The 6,972-nt window shown below is 45.7% G+C and overlaps 1 protein-coding gene across 1 annotated transcript in view; it reads right to left on the bottom strand.

Annotated features, from left to right (window-relative positions):
* Nucleotides 1-6,972, bottom strand: part of DOCK3 (dedicator of cytokinesis 3) — a 160,642-nt gene that overhangs the window by 90,642 nt on the left and 63,028 nt on the right. The gene's annotated exons all lie outside the window — the stretch shown is intronic.

Genomic DNA, 6,972 nt, shown 5'->3' with positions numbered 1-6,972 from the left:
AGCAGCCCCTCAGGCAGTCCCCACAGTGCTGACCTGAGCTTCACATTTCCTATTCTTTCATGCTTCTGGTTTCACCCGAGCTTCTTCACAATTTGTGAAACATTCAAAATAACTGTGTGTGTGTGTGTGTGTGTGTGTTTCACTTCAAAGGGCTTTCGGTACATATATAATTATTTCCTGTTTTGCTAGCTTCTCCAATGGAAATGATAAATAAATGATGCTCTCTGTCCACATTAAAACTATTTGAAGGCCAATGTCTATCCAATGTTTCCTGACTTGGCAACAGCTATTCTGCAGAAGGAATGGTTAAATACTGTTGGGAAATAATTTGTTAAACACACACAGGTTTCTATCCTCTAGGACTTTTCAGAGGCTTATGACGTTATGTGCTTTAAGTACCAGCCATACACGTGATATCTGACCCACAACCCACTTGTGTAAGGCAATGGAGTCTGCACAAACACAGTTTGATAACTGCTGACTGAATATGTTTGCCAATGAGAGCTACACAAAATACTATTTCCTAAAGGTGTGGGGGGAAAACTGTGGCCAAGACAGTAAAATTTATTCATGAGATTTTATAAACATCCACATCTCTACAGGAGGGCAACGGGTCAGTTTTTCTCTTAGAGAATCTGAGAAAAAAAGAGCGGATAAATTCTCACTCTTCAATAAGCAATGTTATGAGAACTGCTCTGCACATAGTGGTCTTTATGATGTGCTATACATGAACACTGCGTGAAGTTACATTAATTTCACATTATTGAGCAAGTTCTTAGAGATGAATTCCACAACCCGAATAGGCAACAAGTCTAACAGCGCCTGCATTTAGAAGCACTTGCTTTTATGAGGGTTCTAGTGCACACCCTTCTCCCGTGACACTAACGCTGGGGGACTTCCCAGAGGGTCCAGCCTCCGCGGGCTCTGAGGCAGGCAGTCTCGGACCCCCAGGAAGGGAATGTTCTGGAGACTCCGTTTTGGAAATATGAGCCCTCTCCTCAGTAAATTCGGAGGAAATCTCTCAACTTCTTCAGTTTAATCTCCAGCTTCTCACTGGGTCCTCTGTGGAGACAGATGCCAGCTACTCAGCATCTCTCCCATGACAGCCTTCCAGGTGCTTACAACAGGCAAGCAGCCCCAAGGCCCTACTACACGGTGCTACCCAACGGATTAGGAAATCTCCAATATTTCCTCATGGATTCATTTTCCAACTTAGCTCACTTGGCTTAATTTCTCAAGTTCTTTAAGTTCCCACTTCATTCTAAAGCAGGAAGAGCAGAAATGCATATAGGGGTTTCATAAAGGCAAATCATCGCTGTGGTTTTCAAATTTATTTTTAGTATCAGCTTTCCCCTTCTTTTCAACAAAACCTTGCTCTGTTCACCAATATATGAAAAATTTAAAAACAGAGCTACTTTGGTTGAAGCAGAGATGGAGGCAGGGAGGCAGGGGAAGGAATCCCCCCTACCTAGCCTCTCTCCTACCCACCAACCCTGAGACCCTTCAGGGCTCCAGAGAACATTTCATAACCACTAGTACAATCCAGAGGTTCTTTCTAGCTTTCCTCCTTCCTTTTTATTCTTCCAATAAGCATTCATGACCTCTAACATGTCAGAGGGACTGAGGATCTGCGCGCAGGCATTGTGGAGAGGGCTTCTCACTCTGGCTGGGTGGCTCAGTTGATTGGAGCGCCATTCTGTACACCAAAAAGGTTGTGGGTTAGATTCCCAGTCAGGGCACGTATCTTGATTGCAGAGCACAGAAGAGGCTCACTGACTGGTTGCCTCCCACGCATGCCCCGGACCAGGGAATGAACCTGCAATCCAGGCAAGTGCCCTTGACCGGGAATCAAATCTGGGAACCTTTGGTGGGTAGGCCGATGGTCTACCGCTGACCTACACCAGCCGGGACAAGAAGTCACAGTGTTAAGCTTCCCAGTGAAGAGTGAGCAGCCTGAGGTGCCGCAGAAAGCAGCGCGATGCCCTGGAAGGCGGGGAGCCACGTCAGAGCAGCGCTGCCCTCGGTGCTTGGAGCAGCTCCTTTGTCTGGTGTGGGCAGTGCACCCACCCTTGCAGATGGGTCCCTGGCCACTTCCCCAGAGTGACCCACACCTCGCAGTTCATGAATGAACAGATCAACACATGAATGAAGGCTGGAAAAAACCAACTTAGCTAAGAACTCTTTTATCAAATGTACAGCATGCTACTTAATTCACTTAACTGTAGGCAGATAAAGATAGGCCCAAGCACTATTGCAAAAACAAAAACAAAACATTTAAGAACAAATCATTGATAACTTGATCTAATTTTTCCAATTTATTTACTTTGGAAACAGGAAAGATTTAAACAAAGGCTGAAGTGTGCTTGCTTTCTGAGATCTCATGTAAAAACACTGCCTTTGCAATAATAATATAGAAAAATAAGGGTGTTTATGAAAGATTAGACCCAGCATAATCTAATAGTAGCATTTCCTAATGAGTATTCTAGTGACTGAAAAAAGATAACCTCAAAAATTCACTCTTTCACTACAAGGATCTAATTGCACGTAAAACCTTTTTGAATAAGCAAACACCACTCTCTCTAGGAATTCAATGCATAAGACTTTCCAGTTTTCACAGTGAGGCTCTGGAACTCCTACCGGAAATGAAACACACACCGAGGCTTTAAACAGGACAACGGCAACGCCAGCACCTGTGCCGCACAGCAGAGGTATCAGCACTTTCTCAGGCAGCACGTCACGTGACCAGTGGGAATGTTCCACGCTGTCAGTGGGAAGGGGACCTTCCTGGGCCTGTCCCTCCCTTGCACACACTTGCACCTATAGTCTTTTGTTCTGTTACAATATGTGAACATTCTTGTTCTTCTTCATTTCATTCCTTTTCCTGGACTGTCATGCAACACACACTCTCTCCTGCAGATTTGGCCTGTTGTAACTGTGTACGTGTTCCAGGCATACCAGGAGATACATTATTGATACTTAGTAACTTGTTCTTGTTACTATTTCTGCTGCTGTTTTTGTGCCTCAAAGAGGCAAAGTCTTCTTGCTTGAGAGATTCCTAATGGGGAGAGCAGAGCTTATAAAAACCAAAACATACAGAGGAAAAACAAAAATCTTCTTTCAGGAATGGAAGCTAGAAAAACTCAGCCAACCAGAAAACCAAAGAGATATTTAAATCTGCCAGACATTTTATTAGATATTTTCTAGGCTTTTAAAGTATAAAACTGAGAAACTCAGGAATAATATCAAGGAACAAAAGCAAATAAAGATTTACTAAGTACTAAAACTTTGAAAGTATTTAAGATCTCTAATATTTTAAAGTTTAAAATATAGGAACAATGTTCACTGCACTATGTCAAATTCTTTTTTATTCTCACTTACTATAGAAAATTGGTGATACTATTTAAAAAACAACACTACAGTAACATAGCTAGTAAGGTATAAAGACGAGATTTCAACTGAAGTCTGAATTCTCCAAAGCCTGTACTCATTCCAATTGTCTTTCACAGTATATAAACTAGAGGCTCAGTACACAAAATTCATGCACTTGGGCAGGGGGCACCCTCAGCCCGGCCTGTGCCATCTCACAGTCCCAGAGCCCTCAAGGAGCCCGCTAAGCTGTCAGTCGGACATCCTTGGGGAAGCTCCTGCATTGAGCATCTGCCCCCTGGTGGTCAGTGAGCATCATAGCGACCAGTCATTCCACCGTTCGGTCAATTCGCATATTAGGGTTTTATTATATAGGATGGTGACAATAAGATACAATATTGGTCAAAAAGAAATAAACCAATTTGAAAATAGCTACATGTCTAAATATTATCCACCTACAGATGTGCACGAGTGGGTACATCTGAGACTACAAAGGTCTCTCGTCCTTAATTTTCCTCTTTTCTTCATGTCTTTCCTTCCTCTTGATACCCTGTGCCCATGGACTCAGTTTACTCTTTCTGCCATGGCCCTGCACAACCATTTCACCCCCTATACGCAGTCCACCAGATCCTATGCTATGTTACACAATATGGTAGCCTCTAGCCATATGCAGCTATTTATATCTAAATTTAATCAAAATTAAATAGAACTAGAAACTCGTGAAGGAGAGAGCATGAGGAGGCCTGCGAGTGGATTCCTCCAGCCTGAGTCCGTCTCTGTGAAGACTCGGCTGCTTCTCCCCCATATCACTGCAGTAAATGTCAGCCATGAGGACTTCGTGCTGAGCCCCATGAGTCCTTCTGGTGAACGACCACTAGGGGCTGCCCGGCTCTCAGCCTTCAGGTTGGGGTCCTGGGTCCTGCCTGTGGCGCAGCAGGGACTGTGCACTCTCTCTGCACTCCCAGAGCCAAGCAGGGCTCGCAGGTTACAGAGAGGAACTAAGTGAAGACAAGCCCTGCTAAGGAAGCCTCTGGACTCCCAATGACGTCATGCTCACAGGACAGCACAATTAAAATTCCAAGGCACTGGGAGCAGAGCGAGAAGCAATAAAGGGCAAGTTTTCCCCAAAGAAGGTTCCTCTCTGCACACACACGGCTTTTTCCTGCTTTAAAGGCTCTCAAGGGCTTCTCGCAATAAATGAATATTCTGCATGTGCCTGCCGCCGCCGGGCTCTGATGACATCTTTGCCTAATGGACTCTCCTGTCCTGCCACCGGGCAAAGCTGACAGGGTTCCTGCCACCGGGGTCCCAGGGACCGGCCTGGCAAAAGCAGGGCTCTGGCGAGGAGCATCTCTGCAGTGGCAGCCGACCTTTATTTGCCTTCCTGCCTTTCGGAAGCCCGACAAACGCATATGAACCACTCATGTTTGGGCTCGGGAGCAAAGCTGCAACACATACATAATAACCACGATCACCGAGGCTCACTATCAGCCGCGCCTGTTCCAGGGATTTCGCCGCATTGTCACTCCGATGAGGCGGACACTCGTACTGTGTACTGAGGAGATGAAAGCATGAGGGTTAAGCAGTCCGGCTTACCTGGTAAGGCAGGAAGGGTCTAGGAGTGTGAGGTGAGAGAGTTTAGGACAAGGGCAAGGACAGCCCTCAGAGGTCAAAGCCAGGAATCCTGATGAGCCCAACTCCCAGGGCGGAGGCTGGAAGCCTCAGGCAGGGCTGGCGTGGGTGGGCCATGTGGGCTGAATCACCCCCAGGGGCAGTGGGACAAAGCCACAGACTGGTCAGGGCTGACCACAGCTGGGCAGGAGCCAAGTGTGGAGCCAGGATAGGCAGAGGGATGAGGTAGGTGCCAAGGCACAGGTCCTAGCTGGCACAGGATGGGCCGTAGAGTCCTTACAGGGGAGTCTCACCCTGGGGTCAGACAGGCTTTGGAGCTCTGAGTACCCAGGAGCTGGATGCAGAGTATCAGTGCCCAAGGCTGCTTCTTCACACATCCACAAGCCTCGCAGGCCCACGGCCGGGGCCAGGATGCTCTTCCAGGCAGTGGGAAGCTGGCCACAGCCGATCCCTCATTTCCTCTACAGTCATCCTTTTTGACTCGACCCTATGCAGACACCACGAACCAATTAAGGTAAACGAGGCTAAATGTTCCTGTGAAACCACCACAGGGTGCACAGCCTTATCAGTGGGAGCCTCAACATATCCTCCACATTTCTTTTAAAAAGGTATTTTATTGATTTTTTTTTTTTCAGAGAGGAAGGGAGAGGGACAGAGAGTTAGAAACATCGATGAGATAGAAACATCGATCAGCTGCCTCCTGCACACCCCCCACTGGGGATGTGCTTGCAACCAAGGTGCATGCCCTTGACCAGAATCAAACCTGGGATCCTTTAGTCCACAGGCCGACGCTCTATCCACTGAGCCAAACCGGTTAGGGCAATCCTACAAATTTCTTAATGAAAGAAAAAAAAAATTCAGTGCAAATATTCTTCGAAGTATCTATACCTTCCAGGGTTTATAGTATATATTTATTTGTTGTCTGTTTCCTCCTCTAGAATGTAAACTATAACAGGAAAGAGATTTTCCTTTCCTGTTATGACTTGTTTTGTGCTGAATCCCTGGTGCCTGAAACACCTTTTACATGGTTAGGTGTACCATGTGTTGAATAAATCAACAAGAGGACTATTACAATTAGAACTGCAAATCCACTCCAATTTGTAAAAAGTAAACAATTTTCAAATCAGCACTGAAACTGTATTCCTAACAAGTCATTCCTAACACCCTCCTACTGCCTTCTGCATGTAGGAGCTCTACCCAGAACCCAACAGATTCTGAATTCCTGGAAAGGTGAAGGGATTAAGAAGTACAAACTGGCAGTTATAAAAATAGTCATGGGATGTAGAGTACAACATAGGGAATATAGTTCGTAACATTCTAGTAACTATGTATGGTGTCAGATCAGTACTAGACTTATTAGAGTGATCACTCGTTAATTATATAAATGCCTAATCACTATGGTGCACACCTGAAACTAATATAATATTGTATACCACTGTGCTTAAAGAAGAAATTTAAGGAAAATCCAACCAATTCTTTAAACCCAGCGGTCCGGGTAGTGGTTCTCAACCTTCCCCGCACACTGGAGCCACCTGACAGCTCCGGGCTTCGTTAATCTGGGTGTGGCCTGGGCTTTGGGAGCTTTCGTTCTAATGTGCAGCCGAGGTGAAGAATTACTGGTCTCACGTGGGATGGTTGTCCCCCACAAGGCCCTCCGCCCTTGATTGGAAATCATCAAGGGTAAGTTTCTTGTTGGTTTCAGGCCTTTAGGACTAGGTTTGACTTTGCTTTCCACCATTCTAGCAGTGTAGGTTGACTACTCTAGTAGTGTAGATTGAATCTTAGTTTGAACCATCAAAATCCTGCCCCCCAAAGGGGGTGTACCGTTCCAGGAAGTGCTGGAGTGGACAAAGCAAGCTGCTATTCCATTTTCTAAGCCCCAAAAATCCATTTAACACATTGTCCTCAGAGGACATATCAGATATTAAACTGATAACAGACACTACACTTGGTCTTAGCCAAAAGGCCAAAAAT

This window comes from Myotis davidii, unplaced genomic scaffold (genome assembly GCF_000327345.1).
Source record: "Myotis davidii unplaced genomic scaffold, ASM32734v1 scaffold663, whole genome shotgun sequence".
NCBI classification, from domain to species: domain Eukaryota; kingdom Metazoa; phylum Chordata; class Mammalia; order Chiroptera; family Vespertilionidae; genus Myotis; species Myotis davidii.
Note: the sequence above shows the minus strand (reverse complement) of the source record. Positions and strands in the feature narration are given on the sequence as shown.